The 23,342-nt window shown below is 45.2% G+C and overlaps 2 long non-coding RNA genes across 4 annotated transcripts in view; one reads left to right on the top strand and one right to left on the bottom strand.

The window, feature by feature from the left end:
• Positions 1-8,503, top strand: part of LOC130283326 (uncharacterized) — a 49,592-nt gene extending 41,089 nt beyond the window's left edge. The window contains exons 2-4 of one of the 2 annotated variants that reach the window (XR_008846652.1): positions 3,705-3,770; positions 5,048-5,271; positions 8,122-8,503. This is a non-coding gene — a long non-coding RNA (uncharacterized LOC130283326). Of the gene's footprint in view, positions 1-3,092; positions 3,771-5,047; positions 5,272-8,121 lie in introns of those variants that run through there. The other variant, XR_008846651.1, reaches the window with a different exon arrangement.
• LOC130283324 (uncharacterized) lies at positions 167-21,347 on the bottom strand. 2 transcript variants are annotated; one of them, XR_008846649.1, is made up of 3 exons: positions 21,194-21,347; positions 8,655-8,831; positions 167-367 (listed from the first exon to the last, which is right to left on the bottom strand). It is a non-coding gene; the product is annotated as an uncharacterized LOC130283324 (long non-coding RNA). The 2 variants fall into 2 exon arrangements; XR_008846648.1 differs by lacking the exon at positions 21,194-21,347 and adding an exon at positions 17,409-17,595.
• Positions 21,348-23,342: the final 1,995 nt, after the last annotated feature.

Here is a 23,342-nt window from a genome sequence, read left to right as displayed (position 1 = left end):
CCCGATATCCCGGTAGGCCAGTCCGGCACTAGCGATACCGCAGCGTATTGTGGCCTGCCATATCACTGTTAATCCAGGTGGTCAGACGATGTATGGAGCACCCCAAATCACAGGACATACATTACATTCTATACATAGAATAACAAAAGTCCTTAAACAGTTCCCTTTATTAATAGTCTTTTATGTGAAAGATATAATAAATGTGTAATACATAATAAAAATCAAGTGCATTTCCAACAGTGAAGATCCAACATGAAGTGTTCTAGGAGACGCCTTACGTCTTGCTCTGGCATCACTTCCATTCTGGGAGAGGATTGTACGGCAGCCAGAGCTAAGATCCAGCTCGTGAGGATGATGAGCAGATTAGCTGAGCAGACAAGAAAGACACAATAGACTTAATGGGACAAAGGAATGCGGGCGATAATGTGCTTATGGAGGTTTTGGCCAAGATATGGTACTATGGTTACTAAAAACAGGCGAGAGATATTAGTCCAGGGTATACTTGCTAAACACAGGCATATCTAATACTATTATAATAGAGCATAATAGCTGAATAGAGGATACAGACACAATACATTATAATGCTACACAGAGCAGACATAGTGTATAGTAAGGCTGGGTTCATTCTATGGAATTTCCGAGTGGAATTCTGTTTAGAAAATTACGCTTTGAAATTCCATTGCTGTCAATGGGATTCTTCTGCACAGCTTACACTACGGAATGTCAGCGATGGAGCTTTCACCATTGAAATGCTGCAGCGGAAAGAATGATCTTGCTCAAAATTGCTCTTATTGCCATCTATGGGGATGGCAATGTCCTCCCCGGTTCTATCGACGGCTGCCATCAGAATTCCCCGTGTGTGAACCATGCCTAGCTGTCAGCACATGGGCACATGTACCATAGAGTCAACCCAAGCAACTAAAATTAACCCGTAGGATTAATCTGTCCTGAGAGTTTTGTATATCTTGGTTGCTGGGACTACGCCCCTGTGTATCTGGGTGTTGTTAGTGTCTGCCTATCAGAGTCCTTCTGCAAGATACACAGGTGTTTTTAAGGAGGCCTTTCTCATCCAGGCTTTGCCTGCGAAAGAGTTTGTCTCCAGTAACTAGCATTGTGTTCCCTGTGATTCCTGATTTTTGTTATTTAATCTCGGTTTTGCTTTCTAACTTCTCTACTGTATTTGCGTCTTGGTACTTCGACATTTCCTGTTGAAAACTCGGCTAGTTGACTTTAACTTCATTGTGTGTTTGTTTAGTATTATTTCTGTTAGTTTGTGTGCCTCCTGACTTTTCCCGACCTGTGTCTGTTTTTTGTAGTTTATTGTGTTGACTGTTACGGCCATCACTTTTATAGGAAGGGACGTGACAGATGGCTTAGAAAAGGAAGAGCAGGTTAAGGCAGGATGTTCCCCTCCCCTTTGGTTGTAAATTAATAGGGGTACCAGCTTGAAGGCCTTGCTGCTATTCCACCTACACAAGAACATATAAGGAGAGCAACCACTGGACATTCAAATTTTTTCTTATTTAAGATTTTTATTGTCCTTCTGCAAAATCAAAAACAACCAGATGGATATAGAAAGCAAAAAAGAGGGTAACAGGAAGAGGGGAGGAGGGGGCAAAATATTGCCCAACTCGGGAAAAAAGTATATATATATATATATATATATATATATATATATATATATATATATATACAGTGACTCCCCGACCTACGATGGCCCCGACATATGATAATTTCAACATACGCATGTTGAAGGCAGCATCAACATACAATGCTTTTGTATGTCGGGGCCATCGTATAAACAGCTATCCGGCAGCGCAGACTACTTCAGCTGCCGCCGGATAGCCGTTTAAGGTGCCCCGTGGGGTCCGGTGATGATCACTTACATGTCCCCAGCGCTCCGGACCGTCCTCTTCGGGATCCCCTGCATCGCCGTCGCTCTCCATCATCGTCATCACGTTGCCGCGCACGCTGTCCCATTATCCAATAGGAGCGGCGTTTTTAGCAACATGATGACGGCGATAAGGAACGACGATCCCGGGTAGCGGAGACGCTCTGGAGCGGCGGGGACACCACGGGGACAGCGATGGACGGCGACATCCAGGGCAGCGGTGACGGTCCGGGGCGGCGGGGACAGGTGAGTATACCTTCCTATATTTATCATTGCACGGATCCCTCAACATACGATGGTTTCAACAAACGATGGTTCATTTGGAACAAATTACCATCGTATGTTGAGGGATCACTGTATATAATCATGAGCAGAGTATAAGATACAACAATACAACCCAAGCAGGGTAATGGGGAAGACAAAAAGACATTCGCATTAACATACTTCCCTATTGAGTGGTCACATTATATGTGCACATACCCATATAAGTAACCAAAAAGATGTCAAACTAGTACAAAAATATAAGGAAACAACTAAGGATCCAGTTTCCAATGTGTGGAGGTAAAAGGACCCAAATAAACACTCCAATAAGGATCAGCTTAGGTATAGTAATCCATAAGGACCTGTATAGAGGGAACCTATCCATAGGGACCATTGTAGGGCTTGTTTATCTGCTCGGGGTGTTTGCACCACTAGAAGTCACTTAGTTACTGTAGGGAGACGTTAGTGTTTCCACAATCATGGAATGACCATTCTAGCTGCTAAGAGGAAAAATCTGTATAGGAATTTGGGCACAGTTCTCCCACTTTCTGTGAAAGAGATAAGGGTGCAGGGTCATTGAGCAATTTAAAGGGGTACTCCGCCCCTAGACATCTCATCCCCTTATGCAAATGATAGGGGATTAGATGTCTGATCGTGGGGGTCCCTCCGCTGGGCTTTGTTCCCTGCTGGATGACTGTCAATGCGGGGCAGAGGCCCGTGATGTCATGGCCACACCCCGCTTGTGACGTCAAAGCCACGCCCCCTCAATGCAATTATATGGGAGGGGGTTTGACACCCGCCACGCCCCCTCTCATAGACTTGCATTGAGGGGGCGTGGCCGTGATGTCACGAGTGGGGGTGCGGCCGTGATGTCACCAACCTCCGGCACCGCACCCGACACTCTAAACAAACTCTGGGTACAGCAGGGAGATTGCGGAGGTCCGCATCGGTGGGACCACCACGATCAGGCATCTTATGTCTAAGATGTCTATGGGTGGAGTACCCCTTTAATACTTGTAACCTTATGTGCCGAATCAATAACTTTCACCCAAAAAGGTAAGCTGAGAGGGCTCTCCCACCATTTGTGGAGCATGGTACCCTCAGCCTGACCACATTAACAGCATTAGGCAGAAGAGTGACGGTACTCGGTACCATGGTGAGTGTACTTTGTAGTTGGTTTCTTTGAGTTTTCCCAGATAGTGTTATCTTATGGCTCAGGAAGAAGGCCTTGGAACAGTCTACAGGAGTGAAAGTGTGGTCCAATTTATTTTCCCATTTACTAAGGCAAAGAATTACCTTCGTGGAATCTAAAAGGAGCCAACGATCTCACAAGATTTAGGCGAACCCCCTCAAGTTTCCCATCTAATGTCTAAAGTCACTAGTTCTTTCAAGTCTTGATCCTGTTCTAGGATATACCAGTTGCGTCTGATCACATCCCTAATGGATTTGTTCATTGGGCTGTTGTCAAACACAAATGGGAATCTAGATTTTTGTTTCTTATGGGATTTCTTGGTATTAAGTAACATGTGTCTTGTTTTTGTCTCAACTTTAGTAAAAGCTTCAGAAATCAATTTCTCTATTGGCCAGTCGTATTGCAAGTTTCTTCGGCTTGTTTAAGGTAAGTTTCATTGCTGTTGTTTAGTCGTTTAAGCCTAACAAATTGGCCATAGGGGTAACTTCTTTTGGAAGGTGTGAACTATTGAAATGAAGTAATGCATTCTTGGAGGTGCTTTTCCTGAATGCTGTGGTCACCAAAGATCCCTCTTTCACGAATATTTCCACATCTAGGAATTCTAGTGTGGAGCCACCAAAGTGGCTAGTAAATGCCACGTTGACGTTATTAGCGTGATTGAGAAAGTTCACAAAAGCGTTAAAATCATTTTCACCCCCGTCCCATATTACAAAAATATAATCGACAAAGCGTAAAAATAGCTTTATGTGTCGTATGAAAGGGTTAATGGAGGAGAAAATAAAATTCCTTTCAAAAATAGTCCCTTGTTTTTAAATGTACCATTGGTTCTTGTGTTTGAATGTATTATTGTTTAGCACAAATAGTATGCCTCAGTATAGAATACAATAAAATCTTGATCTTTATCAGTACATATGAGGCATTCACGGATAGCCTGTACACCCGCATCATGGGGATGCGGATGTACAGGCTCTCGATGTCAATGGAAGCTGAAGCATAGGTCTCATTCCAGGGAAACCCATCAATCGCAGCAATTGCTGCGAGTTCTCATTGTAGGAACCGCACAAAAGGAACACTGCTTAAATCCCTCAATAATAAAAAACAACAGTTGAATTCAAGAAGGCTCAATAAAGCAGCCCCATAGGAGCCTCATATAGGTGTGGGAACTGTACTGTGTGCACTCAACTATTGACTGTAAAAAATATTGGGTTAGGGGGCCACTATATCACAATCAATCAATTCATCACCTGTAAAATTCCCTACGTGGTCTATGCCCTGGTTTGTCCACGTGGCATGTTCTACATAGGCAAAACCAAACGGCAAATGATAGTGAGGATTAAAGAACATTTACGCTCCCTAAGAACAGGGATAGGGGCCACCCACTTTATAAATCACATGACCACACACCATGCTTCCGACGGATCCTGCCTAAAGTTTGTAGGGAAAGAAAGGGTTGAGACCTCACCAACAGGGGGAGATCGACCACCAATGTCGATTACAGAAAGAGTCATTATGGATCATTCGGCTAAATGTGACTGAACCATTGGGACTTGAATGACAAAAATGAATTTGGAGCATTCTAATAAAAGAACAAGCGAGATCTAGATTTATACTTACCACAGGCTGCGGATCGTTCCCCCTTTTTGTAATTGTTTACTATGTCTGAAGATGATGTAACGCCCTCTCTTGTGTCCATTCATTCATAGAAACATCTGATTACGTCACTGCTGCGCGTACAACTTTATTTAAACAGGAGAACAAAGTGACGCCAGTAAGGGCTTGAGAAAGTGCCAGGTCGGTGCGAAACACTGTCGCCCGTTGTCCAGCTATCTCCTCTGCCTTGTAACAACTGCCACCGGTTGATGCCATCCTGACTGAGCCAGATGAACCAGGACACAGTGGACGTTTACACGACTGCAGTACTGAAGAGGTGAGTGCTCCGTTCCTTTTCTCTGAACATTGATGTTTCATATAGACTAATAAATCGTTGACAAAAGCTGAGAATTTTAACGGAGTAGAAGGCTATCATAGGCCTGAAATGTCGGGATTATTCAGAATGGCCATTATGAGATGCTCCATACAGGGTATATATAACATTGGGGACAGGGGGCATCCCTGTCAGGGGCCATTTCAGATTAGAAATAGTTTAGAAAGAGTCCTGTTTATCTGCAGTTGGGCCCATGAATCGGATTAGAGGGCTGCAATCCAGTGTTTCCTTCATGGGCCAATCCCAAATTATTCCATAGTAGTAAACATGAATTCCCAATCGACCAGGTTAAAGACCATTTCGACATCCAGTGAAAGGAGCCACAAGTGTTAGCCATTGGTGCAAACGTAAGGGCATTTTTTTATTTTATTCATAGGATCTTTACTTTTCTAAGTACATCCCTGCAGCACACGTGGATCCACCTTAAAGGGGTATTCCGACTTAAATTTACTTATCGCCTATCAACAGAACCACAATCTCCAGTACAGGGCCTTAGTTCCTTGTTAGAAACTCACCGCCCTGCTAATTCTCTATGGGCGCTTAAAGGGGTTATCCAGGAAAAAACTTTTTATATATATATCAACTGGCTCCAGAAAGTTAAACAGATTTGTAAATTACTTCTATTAAAAAATCTTAATCCTTTCAGTACTTATGAGCTTCTGAAGTTAAGGTTGTTCTTTTCTGTCTAAGTGCTCTCTGATGACACGTGTCTCGGGAACCGCCCAGTTTAGAAGCAAATCCTCATAGCAAACCTCTGCTAAACTGGGCGGTTCCTGAGACAGGTGTCATCAGAGAGCACTTAGACAGAAAAGAACAACCTTAACTTCAGAAGCTCATAAGTACTGAAAGGATTAAGATTTTTTAATAGAAGTAATTTACAAATCTGTTTCACTTTCTGGAGCCAGTTGATATATATATATATATATATATATATATATATATAAAAAAGTTTTTTCCTGGAATACCCCTTTTAAAAGGTGATCCATTTATAACAAAAACCTGAGGCCCTGTTCTGGAGATTGCGGGAGGTACCAGTGGTCGGAACCCCAGCGGCAACCGCGATGCCGTTGCAAGTAAAGGCCTCCAGGCCTGCCATTGTAGTACAGAAGTCCCCAAGGGGACTAAAAGAACTATCTTTTTTTTTTTTTATGCAAATATTACAAAATAACAAAGAAACAAACAAACATTTTTCATATATTATTGAAATAAATAAATAGATAAATAAATAAATAACTATTGGTATTCATTCTTTGTGGCGAATGTAAAAAAAATAAAATAATAATAATAACAAGTTAAATCTGAAGAAAAAATTCACAATGTGAAATTGTTTCTTTCTGGTTGTCACCTTGCCTCCCAAATTTTTTTTTAAATAGAAAAAGGGTCAAAAAGTTGTGTGCCCATTACTCTAAAATGGCACCGATAAAAACTACAGCTCACCCTGTAAAAATAAAAAAGCAATCTCTCTGATCCTGATCTGAGGAAGGGAGGGATCCTCCCGAAACGCGTAATCTTGTCCATTTTTATTGTTTTTTTTAATAAAATGTCGTGCTGAGGACTTTCCTGTTACCTTTGGCATCCGCCTCATCTGTCTACAAGAGTCTGCAGCGCCATACCTGAGGGTTTTTTCCTGCTCTACTTCTAATATCTCTCATATGGCTCTGCGGTAGGGTAAAACTTTTTAAATTTTTTTTTTTTTTTTTAAAGTGGTAAAACATAACCAAAACTATATAAACTCGGTATTGTTATAATCGTGCAAAAATGGCTGGTATATACTTTTTTCCCATTGCTTCCCAATTTCCTATTTATTTATTTTTAAGTTTATATGTTGCATCAAGTGGTTCCATTAAAAAGTGCGACTCATCCCACAAATAAACAAACCCTCAGGGCAATGGAGTCATATGTTTGTGTGTCTGAGATAGGGAAATTACATTTTGAGCCTCGTTGAATGATGACAACATCTATACAGCGCTACAGTATATGTTAGAGATATATAAGTAGCAGCAAGTACAGTGGTCCCTCAACATACGATGGTAATCCGTTCCAAACGGACCATCGTTTGTTGAAACCATCGTATGTTGAGGGATCCGTGCAATGGAAAGTATAGGACAGTGGTCTACAACCTGCGGACCTCCAGATGTTGCAAAACTACAACACCCAGCATGCCCGGACAGCCGTTGGCTGTCCGGGCATGCTGGGAGTTGTAGTTTTGCAACATCTGGAGGTCCGCAGGTTGAAGACCACTGGCATAGGAAGTTGTACTCACCTGTCCCCGCCGCTCCGGACCATCACCGTTCGTCACCGCTGCCCTGGATGTCGCCTTCCATCGCTGTCGCCGCGTCCCCGGGGTGTCCCCGACGCTCCGGCAAGGCCTCTGCTTCCCCGGCATCCTCGCTTTCTGTCGCCGCCATCACGTCGCTACGCACGCCGCTCCTATTGGATGACGGGACGGCGTGTGCAGCGACGTGATGACGACGATGGAGAGCGCCGGCGATGCAGAGGATCCCGAATAGGACGCGCCGGAGCCCCGAGGACAGGTAAGTGATCATCAGCGGAGCACACGGGGCACCGTATACGGCTATCCGGTGGCAGCTGAAGCAGTCTGCGCTGCCGGATAGCCATTTAGGCGATGGCCCCGACATACAAAAGCATCGTATGTTGATGCTGCCTCTGAGAGTGATCGTATGTTGAAATGATCGTATGTCGGGGCCATCGTAGGTCCGGGGGGGGGGTCACTGTATATTAATAGCCAAAGGAAAAATTTCCCAGGGCTTCTTCTTGTTCTCTCCATAACAGATCTATACTCGATATCCCCGCAGGGGAATAGGCAAACTGATTTCCGGTGTATTTTTAGAAGCATGAATAGCCATCAGTAAATCATGGAGGCAATCAGCAGGCAGCGTGGAGTCGGTGGAGGTGACGCTCTCGTAGATAATCGCCATTAATGACATCTACACATAAGAGCTGCCTTAACCCTCTGGAATAAGCCATAAGATGCAGGAGGAGAATCATTTTTCATGTCTGCAGATTCTGTTCGGGTTGTTAATTATCTTATAATGTCCGACGATCATCATCATCATCATCAGCCCACAACGAGAAGCCTATCTATGAAATGTTGTGTGGAAGACTAATGTGCGCCTGGAGGATTATTACTGCCATTAACCCCTTGAGGACTAAGCCATTCCTGACCTTAAAAAAAAATAAAAAAATTCAGATCAACTGGTGCCAGAAAGTGATACAGATTTGTAAATTATGTCTATTTAATAATCTTAATCCTTCCAGTACTTATCAGCTGCTGTATACTACAGAGGAAGTTGTGTCATTCTTACCAGTATGAACAACAGTGCTCTCTGCTGCCACCTCTGTCCGTGTCAGCAACTGTCCAAAGCAGATGCATTAGTTGTGACGATGGTGTCACGGAGGTGTTAGGAGAAATACCTGTGCACGTTGTGATGCCAGGGCACCTTTTTCCTTTACACGGTCCGAAGGTATAGGGACAGCTTCTCCTGAGCAAATAAACACACCGATGTGAGGTTACGGATAACTGTCTTTACTGAGCAAATGCAGGTGGAATTGCATAGACAACTGGTCTTTGGTGCTAAAGTGCAGCGCAACCCCTTGGGAGCACTGTTGCCGTTCAGAGACTTGTAGTAGTTGAATGAATGAATGAATTCTGGTCGCTAGGATCCTGCCAATATGCTGTAGCTTTCTCCGCAGGGGCAGTAATTTCCCACACGCGAGTATTTTCTTGCAGGATGACCAGTATAGAGATAAGAGTAGACGCAGGCCTCTCCTCAGAGCACACAACACACAGCACACCTGAGCAATGCTGTGGTTCAGGAGCCATGCTAGGGGGAAAATGGCTAACTCCTCCCCTGTACCTCACTATACAGGGGAGACTGTTGGGGTCTCATTGGCAGGCAGGGTCACATGGGGTTCACTGCAGGGTCTCATGGGTAGCACCCTTAAAGGCACAGCAACATGGAAAACATAAAACAATAATTAATAATAATTAATACATAGAACAATAATTAAATGAATTTAGAAAAATATATTATTCTGATATTACAGGACATATATAATTAACCCATCAACAGAACTTTAGTGGGCCCAACACCTTGAGCTGCCAAGCTGCCCGTGACAGTCCAAAGCCACGGGACAGCCACTGGTGCTGGGACACCACATCGTGACAGATGAGGGAAGAGGGATACACTAATGATGAGAGGGACACATGAGAGGGAGATGAGGGGGACACTACTGATCATGAGACACAAGAAGAGATAAGGGGACAATAATGATCGTGACACTTGATGGGAAATGAGGGGGACACTACTGATTGTGACACATGAAGAGGAGTCTAATGATCGTGACACATGAGGTAAGATGAGGGGGGGCACTAATGATCGTGACACATGATGGGAGATGAGGGGGACACTAATGATCGTGACACATGATGGGAGATGAGGGGGACACTGATGATCATGACACATGATGGGAGATGAGGGGGACACTGATGATCATGACACATGATGGGAGATGAGGGGGACACTAATGATCGTGACACATGATGGGAGATGAGGGGGACACTGATGATCATGACACATGATGGGAGATGAGGGGGACACTAATGATCGTGACACATGATGGGAGATGAGGGGGACACTAATGATCGTGACACATGATGGGAGATGAGGGGGACACTGATGATCATGACACATGATGGGAGATGAGGGGGACACTGATGATCATGACGAGGGGGACACTAATGATCATGACACATGATGGGAGACGAGGGGGACACTAATGATCATGAGACATGATGGGAGACGAGGGGGACACTAATGATCATGACACATGATGGGAGACGAGGGGGACACTAATGATCATGAGACATGATGGGAGACGAGGGGGACACTAATGATCATGACAATTGATGGGAGACGAGGGGGACACTGATGATCGTGACACATGATGGGAGATGAGGGGGACACTAATGATCATGACACATGATGGGAGATGAGGGGGACACTAATGATCATGACACATGATGGGAGATGAGGGGGACACTAATGATCATGACACATGATGGGAGATGAGGGGGCCACTAATGATCATGACACATGATGGGAGATGAGGGGGACACTGATGATCATGACACATGATGGGAGATGAGGGGGACACTGATGATCATGACACATGATGGGAGATGAGGGGGACACTAATGATCATGACACATGATGGGAGATGAGGGGGACACTAATGATCATGACACATGATGGGAAATGAGGGGGACATTGATGATCATGACACATGATGGGAGATGAGGGGGACACTGATGATCATGACACATGATGGGAGATGAGGGGGACACTAATGATCATGACACATGATGGGAGATGAGGGGGACACTAAGACTGCTGAGACACAATTAGCTCCTAGCAGGCTATAACTACCCCTCCCCCTTATTACAATAATTAATTAAATAATAACTGATACAACAACAATTTAACTTTTCCGTGGGTGGGAATCGGCCACAGCTTTATTTATAAAATTACTTATATAAATAACAATTTAACTGTAACAAAGACACCGATTGGCTTCTTACCAACCCGAGAGGTGCTGCCACACTGTCCTGTGTGGAGGTCTACCCCGGGTTGACCCCGCTTTCACCGTCTTCTTACCGCCAAGCTGTGACTTACAATAAACAGAGATACAAAAAAGGGAGGGAGGGAGGGCAAAACTCCGGGTCCTGGGCAGATTGAGGGGGGAAGGGAGGCACCACAGCTATAAATACCCAGGGGAGGGCCTCTGAAAGCCCGGGAAACTATTTAAACCCCTGATTGGTGCACTCCTTCCCCCCCACCCATGGGACATACCACTGTAGCCACTGGGAAGTTTTACAGGCGGGGGAGGGGGATAAAAAACCTTGCCTGTACATTTCTTAACCCCTTAACTGCTCACCAGTCAGGGGGCAAGCTAGTTATGCACAGCTTGCCCCTCCAGACTGCTGAGACACAATTAGCTCCTAGCAGGCTATAACTACCCCTCCCCCTTATTACAATAATTAATTAAATAATAACTGATACAACAACAATTTAACTTTTCCGTGGGTGGGAATCGGCCACAGCTTTATTTATAAAATTACTTATATAAATAACAATTTAACTGTAACAAAGACACCGATTGGCTTCTTACCAACCCGAGAGGTGCTGCCACACTGTCCTGTGTGGAGGTCTACCCCGGGTTGACCCCGCTTTCACCGTCTTCTTACCGCCACGGAGGAGACCAGTTAGCCCTACACTGGGCTCCGACCCCCACCCAAGAGAAACTGGATAGCCAACACCTGGGGCCACCTCAGCCCCCCGGACACACACAACACATTTCCTCCTCAGGAAATCCGCTCAACACATTTCCTCTCCAGGAAATCCGCTCAACACATTTCCTCTCCAGGAAATCCGAGGTACCTGCCACCAGGACCATTTTTTTAATTTTTAATTTTCTCAATTTTTTTATTTTATTTTTTATTTTTTTTTATTTTTAATTTTAAATAACCCGTGTGAACTTCTCTCTCAGACTCGCCCATACACCGAAGAGTGCTGCAGCACTCGCACCACCTTGCGGAAAGCCGCTCTTAAAACAAAAACACACATGGGAAAGATCAAACTGGGCGAAAATAGCAACATAACATGCAGAACGCCCGCGCCCCACGTGCAGCGCTACCCTCTCCGGAAACCCCATCCACCTCCGCCGGCCCCGATACAAAAAGAGAGCAAACCCCGAACTCACAAAACAGTCATGGAGCACGAGCTGCGTCTCCCGGATCGCCTAAACAGTCTCGGACCGACGGGCCTTTTTTATTTTATTTTATTTATTTATTTTTTTTTTTATTTTAAACTTTTTCCATGAAACGCAAAAAATAGGCACCCAAAAACACGGACACCCAAGTCCCATGGAAGGAGACGAGGAGAAAGAAAAAGTGCCCCAACCACATAGCCCTGAAAAAAGCTAGCGCAAAATCTCGGATCAGAAAAATCACGCAAAACGAAAACCAAAAACCCGACCCGCAGCCGCCACCAAGCGACCCAAAAATGATAGGAAAAAACCGGTCGCCGACAGCAAGGCCACCCACTCGTGGGCCCAGCCCCTAGGTATACACCACCTGCAAAGCAGAAAGAAAATCACCCCCTGCCATGTGCCGTGCGCCAACCGCACCCCACTGGATCGCAGCACAGCGGGAAAGCCAACCAACTTTTAAATTTTTTTTTTTTTTTTTTTTTTTATTTATTTATTTATTTTTTTATAGGTGATTCACATTAACAGGTGAAGATCCCAGCATCACATACTCAGAATGTTATTTGGATACACTGAGAACACTGCCCAAATCTCGAAACTCCTAGGAGAGGTGACACAGCAGATAACTTCCGTTATCACATCCTATTAAAACGAAACAGTAAATCAAACATCAGAGCCTTATAAGGTTACATCAAGGGGCATTCCAGGTATGGAAACCAAAATTTTTAATTTTTTTTTTTTTTTTTTTTTAAGTTTTTATCCGCCGTCCACAGACCCTCTGGAACCTCCGGGACCCTCCTCGACTGTAGACATCCCTGCCTCCACACCAACACTAACCACTCGCTAGCGCCGTACCGTGAGTGCGACCAAACCGCAGGAGCCACCAAAGCGGACCAAGAATTACACCACTCTCCCCAAGGACCCACGGGCCGGCCGCACAAGCAAACCTCCGGAACTACAGCCAGAGAAAACGGGACAAAACGTCAACACCCAATACCGACCCCAGGGAGCGTAGCCCTGAAAGAAATCGTAACTCCAAACAGCGAAGCACTAGATGCAACAGGCAGAGCACAGGAAGAAAACACGCCCCCTGATCACTCAAATCACACACCAGAAAAGAAGAAAAGCATCACAAAAGTAGCGCGCAACCAAGCACAGGGGCCATGCCAACCCACACAGTAACGTTACAAGTCTAAAACATGAGCTGCCGAAGCAAGCACCCAAAGTCCCACAACCAACACCAAGGGAAAAGCTCAAACAAAACCCCAAGCATGGCAGAAACCCACCGCAGCACCACTGGAAAACCAAACACCACACCAACAACCGACCCAACCAGCCACAACAGAGAACAAAGCGAGCTCCCCGTGCGCTGCAATGGGGAACTGAAAGCAGGCCAGTCCACTGCCCAACTCCTGAAAAAACCCCAACCAACCGAAATGTCAGCCCATAGCGTACCAGGGGCACATATGCGGGGGCACAAATACCAGACACCCTCGGTGGCCAGAGACAACCTGCAGGAAAAAACTCCGCCCAGAACCATAATCCATGCGGAACATACAGTAAACCAACAAGGACCGGAACAGGGGCACCTAGCGAGCCCCGAGGAAACCAAAACAGAGAACATGCAAACACTCCCCGTACACAGGAAAACTGCAGACCAACGCCAACGCGGCATGCGGAAGACTACAACAAACCACACCCCAACAAGCGTAGAGCACAGGAGAATCCCCCTCTGGAAAAACCACCACAAACAGAAGAACCCACAAGGAAAGACAAACTGAAACCCAAGCAAAACCTACCCACCGCCACATCAGCTAAAGCACCCAGCACGACATACAGGAGTCCCATGCCTACCAGAGATCGGGAGCAAAACAGGAGAAAACATCAGACAATACACTAGGACAAACAGAGCAGCGGAGAGGGACTACAACTAGTGACGGAGAGAAACACCAAACCAAGGGGGGAGAAAACCAAAAGAAACAAAACCGTAACAGGGTGCCACCGATTCAGGATAAGGAACAAGCCTCAGGAGCTAAGTCCACAAAACCCGGTCATCCAGCCACACCAAAGCACCCCGTCAAGAAGAGACGTACCCAACTCACAACCAGAGACCAACATAGACATACACCTATATCCGAGACCCAAACCCACCAAACACACAGGAACAAAAGGCGGATACTACCCTGAACAGCCATAAGCACACTAACCAGGGAAGGAGAGGGCACCAACCCAGCCTAGCCAGCTGAAGACAACTGGCCTGCCAAAACCCCAAGAGCAGGCACGAAAATAGAGCCACCACTGCCCCCCGCAACAGAACGCTCACTAAGTCCAGAAGATGGAGAAGGCACAAAAGATGGAGGAACCACTTCACCACCGCAGGCGCGGGACAAGGCACGCTGGAGACCACCTGGTTGCGGGTACTCTGCCGCCGCCCGGAATGGCGCCGGGAAACCAGCAGCAGAGGAGAGGTGATGGAGGGTTCGGGGTGCAGTGGCTGCAAGAACCATGCGCCGTGATCTGAAGTTTACAGCGGTACCATTGTCGTGTCAATTAGAGTTGTGATTATTTATTCTTTTTTTTTTTTTTTTTTTTTACGTATAAAAAGCGACCAAAATACGCTATATGGAACTGTAGAATATATATATGTAATTATTAATTTGCGCTTACACCGCAAACCATGCAATCAAATGAGGATGTATAACTTGATAGTTCGGACATTGACGCACGTGGCCCTTGATACCACATGCGTATGTGCATTGAAATCTATATAGTTTGTACTTTTTCATATCATTGTAATTTATTATTTATAATTTTTTATGTATGTATTTATTTATACATTTTTTTTTTTTTTTTTTATAATTCATTTATTTATTCATGAATTTTTATTTATTTATTTATTTATTTATTTATTTTTTTTTTTTTTTTGGCGCGTACGCCATTGAAGGAGTACTGCAATCGAAGATATATTTAAATAGTACTGACATGTACGCAAGCAGCGATACCGTATAGGTGTATATGCTTGATGTAATACAGACATTTATATTTTATTTAATCATTTTATTTTATTTATTCAGTTATTTAGTAATTTATTTATTTATTTATTTTTTTATTATTTTTTATTTATTTTTTATGTACGGGGGGGGGGGGGGGAGTAGTGATCCAACGTTTAATGGCAAGGGTTAAATTGATCTTCATAAGTGTGTGTGTGTGTGTGTGTGTGTGTGTGTGTGTGTGTGTGTGTGTGTGTGTGTGTGTGTGTGTGTGTGTGTGTGTGTGTGTGTGTGTGTGTGTGTAATGCTATAGCTCCCATAGGGAGCCACAACACTGCACACACAGTACCTAACACAGATCACTTGCCATGTGTTAACATGGCAATGATCTGGGTCATCGGTGATTGATTGCTCAAGCCTGAATTTCAGGCTTGGAGCAATCAATCCACGAGCGGACGCGCAGGAGGCAGGTAAGTGACCCTCCTGCTGCGTTCCAGCTGATCGGGACATCGCGATTAATCGCGATGGTCCCGATCAGCCCGACTGAGCAGCCGGGACTCCCATACACACATTCAGATGCGGCGATCAACTTTGATCGCCGCATCCAAAAAGGTAATGCCGGACATCTGCCCGATCGGCGATGTCCGGCATTAGCATGGGTCCTGGTTGCTAATAGCAACCGGGACCCCGCGGCTATGATGCGCGCTCAACTTGTGATCGCGCATAATAGCTAGGGACACGCAAATGGACGTTAATAAACGTCCATTTGCGCAAGCCCGCAAAAAAAAAAAGCAGCAGCCACCCAGGGGGCCGCCACTGCAGCGGAGGGGACAGTAACGGGGAAAGAGGCAAAGCGCGCTCAAAAGGAGCACGCATGGGAAGGGGGCTCAAGGCCAGGTAAGAGGACTGAAGGAACGGGCAGAGAAAAGGATGAAAGGAAGGGGCAGGAGATTAACGGAACGGGCAGGAGATTAACGGAACGGGCAGGAGATGAAAGGAACGGGACAGGGAAGGGGATTAAAGGAACGGGCAGGACAGGGGGAAGGAGAGCGGGACTGTGAGAGGTCCGCCAGCCTCCCGAACCCAACGCCAGGGTGCAACAGCCAGGGTGCAACAGGAGGGGAGGACAGCTCAGCCACAAGCCAGCATGCCAGCCCTCACCCTCCTGCTCCATCCAGGCCATAAATAAGGGGAAGCCACATACCAGCCAGCAGTCAAAACTCCGGGTCCTGGGCAGATTGAGGGGGGAAGGGAGGCACCACAGCTATAAATACCCAGGGGAGGGCCTCTGAAAGCCCGGGAAACTATTTAAACCCCTGATTGGTGCACTCCTTCCCCCCCACCCATGGGACATACCACTGTAGCCACTGGGAAGTTTTACAGGCGGGGGAGGGGGATAAAAAACCTTGCCTGTACATTTCTTAACCCCTTAACTGCTCACCAGTCAGGGGGCAAGCTAGTTATGCACAGCTTGCCCCTCCATGATCGTGACACACGAGAAGAGATAAGGGGACAATAATAATTGTGACATTTGAGGGGAAATAAGGGGGGCACTAATGATCGTGACACATGAGGGGGAGATGAAGGATACATTAATGATTGTGACACATGAGGGGGAGATGAAAGATACATTAATGATAATGACACATGATGGGAGACGAGGGGGACACTAATGATCATAAGACATGACGGGAGATGAGGGGGACACTAATGATCATGACACATGAGGGGAAATGAGGGGGACACTAATGATTGTGACACAAGAAGAGATAAGAGGACAATAATGATCGTGACACATGAGGGGACACTAATGACCATGACACATGAGGGGAAATGAGGGGGACACTAATGATTGTGACACAAGAAGAGATAAGAGGACAATAATGATCGTGACACATGAGGGGAAATGAGGGGGACACTAATGATTGTGACACATGAGGGGACACTTATGACCATGACACATGATGGGAGATGAGAGGGACACTAATGATTGTGACACGTGAGAAGAGATAAGAGGACAATAATGATTGTGACACTTGAGGGAAAATATGGGGGACACTAAAGATCGTGACACATGAGGGGACACTAATGACTGACACATGAGGGGAGATGAAGGGGACACTAATGATCATGACACATGCGGGGGAGATGAGGGGGGGCACTTATGATTTCCCAACCAGGGTGCATCCGGCTGTTGCAAAACTACAACTCCCAGCATGCCCGGACAGCCTTTGGCTGTCCGGGCATGCTGGGAGTTGTAGTTTTGCAACATAGTCATGGGTCCTGAACAGAAAAACATACATTCCTTGCTTCCATATTGCCGCAATACTAGACGGATTTGCTATTCGGGAGCACAGGAGAAGCAGACGACAACTTCCACAGTAGATGTGATATGAAGAATAATGGTTGTCACCCCGCATTCCTTTTAGCCATTGTACGGGACAGCTGGGTGGCAATAGGTCTGCCAGGAATAATGGCCTCCCCTATTGGTCGTCACCTGTTAATAGCAACAAAAAAAACAAAAAACATTTTTTACAGCGATGACAAAGCGACGCAATTACCTAATGATGGTTAATGGGTAAATGGGACGAGATTTGTTCCAGAAGTCATTGATGGGAGGCCGCACATCATTTCGCCATATAATATGTTATTATTAATAACGCGGATCTAACCGGCTGGAATCTCATCAATTAGCCGTAAAGAGTTTTAATGGGAGCTATAGGTTAACCCATTAAGTGCCGCTTGCCTCATGACCTCCTCGTCTGAATCATTGAGAAGACGGATGCTTTAGTCCTTGTCGACATTTCAGCCCTTATCCTTTGTCTATTAGAGCAGTGTACATGTCCTTTCAACCTACAACCCGGCACATCTGCTGCAAACTTCAACCCCTATAGGAATTCTTGGAGTTGTAGTTCTGCGATGTCTGGAAAGCTCCAGGTTGGTATAGACCAGTGTTTCCCAACCAGTGCACCTCCAGCTGTTGCAAAACTACAACTCCCAGCATGCCTGGACAGCCTGATCTTCCGTAACACATAAGGGGAGATGAGGGGGACTAGGTGTCGTAGTCAGAAAAGTGAAAGAAATTTTTTTTTAATTAAAGTGGCACATTTTGCAACAGAAATTTAGTACATTTTGATTTTGGAAAGATGTATGCATCTAGGACATGAGCTGGGTTATTTTCCTATTATAAGGGGGGGCGCTGTGTTAGCATTGGACAACATGGGAAAAAATTTATGTTTTTGGTGCAATCACAAATCTCATAAGGCATATATTCACAACCGTTCCTTTGTTCACTCAAACGTGTTTCGAGGTTTTGCTACTTCTTCGTCAGATGCACAGTTGGCATGAAACTGCTACGTGACTGCTCGTGTACAATTGCCGTCTTAATACTTGAGTTTATTCAGCCCCCTATCGATCACAGTTCTGATGACCCCAAAAGAAGTAATAGAAACTTTTCAGAACTTTCTGTAGCTGCTTTTGAATAGTCACCAGAGCTGCGATCGAAAATGGGCTGAATAGGCAGCTATGGAGGCGGCAACTGAACACGAGCAGTCAGGGAGCAGCAAAAGTTTTATGCCAACTGTGCATCTGATAAAGGGGTAGCGCAACCTCGAAACGCGTTATGTGTATCAAGTCTGAGTAAATTAAATGAGCACTGTCAGATTTGAAAACTTATAATATGTTGTACAGCTCGGCAAGACATTAACCTTTATTATATACTTCATAAAAAATTTGATAAATCTTATACAATTTTATGGATTTCTAATTTATGTTTTACATGTCTTGCAGTGGCGGTTGCCATTGGTTTCTACATGTGGGTGGTTATACCATCTTGTGTAGGTGTGGCTTTTGACGTCACGTCCACCTGTCAGTGCAGGTGTGCCACTGCGTCATGTCCGCCCACCCACATGTATAAAACCCGGTCTTTTTGTACTACATGTTGTGTATGACTAAGGCTTTGTTGTAAAGCCGAAACGCGTCACTGTACCCTGTGTTCCTGTTATGACCATCTGGTGAATAAATATTATCCTCCGAGTTTCTGGACGCTGGACTCCTCTTTCTTCTGTTGTTCATAAAAAATGTTATCTCCTTTTTTATAGAAATCATGGCTAATAAAAAAAGACCACTAGGGGTTCCTCCAGGAAGCGAGGGTGGGACTAGCACTCCTCTGTGCTCACTCCGGTCCTATCAGACTGCAGCATGAAAACAGAGAGGAGGGGGTTGCAGAGCAGCCTGCAGTGACTAGATAAAAAGACCCAGCACAGTACAGCAGACTCAGAGAGGAAGTGAATGCGTGGTGAGTGAGGGCGGGCTAAGTGCTTGCCTCGGACACACCCCTTCCTAAGCAGCGGATGTCTGAATGAGTGAGCAGAAGAGAAGAGGGATTTGTGAGCCAAGTACATAAGATAGACACATAAAAAAGACATGTAAAGAATCTGCATGACCTAGTGTGTAAAATATGGAAGCATTATATTTTTCTATGATATGACAGGTGCGCTTTAAGGAACAGTTGTGAATATATTTGCCTTATTAGATCCATTGATGCTGGCACTGGTGTCACCTTCTCTGATGGCCTGCTGGCCTGTGCTGCTGTGCATTGTGCAGCTCGTCCATGCATCACAGTCATAAGTTTTGATCAGTCAGGGTAGCAGTGCTGATACCCCCACGGATCTCAATCTGTCTCACTGCAGGAGACGGACTCTATAGATTATAATGGAGCCAACTCCAGCCATGAAACAGATTGAGCACCGAGCCGGGGAGTGAAGCTCGCTACTGCGCACTTCAACTGTCTATATCTAGAAATTGGTGGGGGTCTCAGCACTGAGACCCCAGCCAATCCTAGTCTTTTTTTAAAAAAAGTAACAATTTATTATTATTTTTTGTGAATTTTCAGATGAAACTGATAAAGGGGTTTGCAAACAATGAAACGCATCATTAAAGATCAATTGATTTTCCATACATTTGATCATCCTTTGGATTGACCTGGGAACTGCAGCGCTTCTTCTGTATAATTTTTTTCTGCTATTGCATATCATTTGCTGTTAACGTCAGAGGTATATACTGTATATGTCGAGACATACTCCCAACCTGACATACTCCCAACCTACATCTCCAGCAGAAGCCTCCAACGTGTAGTCATTCTGATTCATATCATAGATAAAGTGACTGTGTTTTTGCAGGATGCTTCTGTATTGCATTGTCAATATAGTTAAAGGGGAACCATCCTCTCCAACATTTATGGCATGTCCACACCCTCACCCCGATCTCCAGAATGGAACCAGTCTCTTAACGTTAAGTGCTCTTGCACCCACCTTCTGAGACAAACTCATCTCAGGAGTGACAGCCCACTCCGCCAATCACTGCCTGAGGCGGGACATTGCTGTGGCCGGTCATTGGCTGAGTGGGCCATCATTCCGAGACCAGTGGGGCTGGAGCACTCAGAGATTAGAGACGGACCCTGTTCTGGAGATTGCAGCAGTCAGACACTTATAAGTTTTGCATAATTGGAGTACCCCTTTAAGATTTCCCTTCACTGGAACTAAGGGGCTGACCTCTGCAGAACAACCCTGTAGCATAATCTCCCTTCACTCATCCATCAGAAGCCAGACCGATAAATGTGATCCGTAATTTGGCTTAACACGTTTCCTCGGCTCCATAGTCCAGTGGTGGCGGCTTTACATGCCTCCATCTGGCGCTTAGAAGCTTCCAATGGGCACAGTCTTTGTGCTGATTTTAATACTGTGGTGACACAGGGGTGCAAGACATACTTGTCAAATTGTGATGCCAGGGCACCATTAACCTACACGGTCCGAGGTGGAGAAGGCTTGTCCTGGGTCAGGCACGTGGCAATAAACACACCGATGTCAGGTTATGGATAACTGTCTTTTTACTGAGGCAGGAGCAGATAGTACAATACTCTCAGTACAGAGCATAGCAGAAGGGCTGCAGTGTAACCCGTGGGAGCCCTGTGACCTTGCTGGGACTTATGGTGCTTTTCACCCACTTTAATTGACTTGGAGATATCCCATGCTGACTAGGGTTCTGCTAAGGTCCAATTTACTGACACCCTCAGGGTATGAACTCACCAACTCCTGTGCGGGGAATACATGCAGAATGGCGGGGTTGATTTGATGAGAAATTTTCTGTAGACTTTCTTTGGAATCAACTCACAATTCTTCCAACTCCTTTCCACACTGCAGCTCACATGGAACTCTGCACACAGCAGAAACTGAAACTAGAATTGACTGAATAGCTCCACCCCCCCCCCTACACTATATACAGGGCAATTTGGGAGTTCCCATTGGGCAATCAGGGTCACATGGGTACTCTGCATCATACCTCCTCACAGATATCCAGTACATTCCTTAAAGGTACGGTGCAACATAATATAAATTAACAGAACAAATATCGACCTGGGTGCCACCTGCCGCAGCAAGTCCATCCCGCTTTGCAGTGGGCTCTGGTGAAAACCAGCGGCACCTTAGACTCTGCTCCTTGGTTCGGACCGAGTCATCTGCCACACAGGTCCAGCGGATCCACATGATGATTTTTTTATTTTTTCAATGTCATATACAGTATTGTATTTTGATGTTGGAAAATACTATTATAAGTATTGAACTGGAGGATTGTTTGGTTTTGCTGCTTTGCGGTTCTGCTCCGTTCTGCAGTTTTCCCGAATCCCCCAAAAAATGTAAAATTAAAATTGTGCAATGTTTGCCATGATTAGACAAATTGCTGTAAAACGCGCCATTCTTACAGCAGCATTTTTTTTGCGGCAAAATCGACAGTTCTACCAAAGTACCGCTAATAAAGCGCAACATGTGACGAACGCAGCGACAATCCTTCACATATCTGCATGTGAATTTCATTTTACCCACTTGTTTATTTATGGATTTTAAATTGGCGCAACACAATGTTACATCATAGCCCAAAATTGTGGGGGGGGGGGGGGGCGGGGAGTGACGCGAAACTGAAAAACTCCCATATTTTCAAGTGATAAATATTACTGTAACGTAAATGACGCAGGTTTTTAAATATGTCTCCCATTGTGTATATACAGCGGTCCCTCAAGTTACAATATTAATCGGTTCCAGGACGACCATTGTATGTTGAAACCATTGTATGTTGAGACCAGAACTCTATGGAAACCTGGTAATTGGTTCTGAAGCCACCAAAATATCATCCAAAAATAGGAAAAAGTGAGAATTAAAGAAAAATAAGTAGATAACTAATATAGATAAAGCAAATCCTTATATATAAAAGTAAGAAAGATCTGCTGGGAGCTGTAAATCACTGTCTATGTCAGTGTTTCCCAAGCAAGGAGCCTTCAGCTGTTGCAAAACTACAACTCCCAGCATGCCCGGACTGCCAAAGGCTGTCCGGGCATGCTGGGAGTTGTAGTGTTGCAACAGCTGGGGGCACGCTGCTTGGGAAACACTGGTCTATGTAGAGGACAGGAGCTTCTTCGGGGTCCTGTACAGTACACAGTGTCCTAAAAAAGTAATGGAGTCGCCCTCACCTGGTGTCCAAAGGAGCAGCTAACCCTGGTACAGGTAAAGAGTACAGAACATGTAACACCTCCCCGTACTGTAGGGGGCACTACCAGACACCAGTCAGTGCATACACTTCAGTAATACAGGTAAAGAGTACAGAACATGTAATACCTCCCTGTACTGTAGGGGGCACTACCAGACACCAGTCAGTGCATACACTTCAGTAATACAGGTAAAGAGTAGTACAGAACATGTAATACCTCCCTGTACTGTAGGGGGCGCTACCAGACACCAGTCAGTGCATACACTTCAGTAATACAGGTAAAGAGTACAGAAGATGTAATACCTCCCTGTACTGTAGGGGGCGCTACCAGACACCAGTCAGTGCATACACTTCAGTAATACAGGGTTTTTACAAGCGAATGCCCATTCTGATTGGTCGGTTCTTCCAGCCATTGACATGTTCCACAGATCTGGACTGTCTGTACATTGTATGTTGAGTCTGATTTCAACTTACGATGGTCCAGAAAAGATCATTGTATGTTGAAACTATTGTATGTTGAGGCCATTGTAAGTTGAGGGATCACTGTACATATAAATATAAAGTAAATATATACACGCACACATATATCTCTTTTTGGTCTGGACATAAGCCTTACACAGCTGTTTTTGCAACTACAACTCCCAGCATTCATACCGGCCATGCTCATTTGCATAATGCATTATATATGCGTGACATCAC

This window comes from Hyla sarda, chromosome 7 (assembly GCF_029499605.1).
Source record: "Hyla sarda isolate aHylSar1 chromosome 7, aHylSar1.hap1, whole genome shotgun sequence".
Taxonomy (NCBI): Eukaryota; Metazoa; Chordata; class Amphibia; order Anura; family Hylidae; genus Hyla; species Hyla sarda.
This window is presented reverse-complemented; position numbering and strand designations above follow the sequence as displayed.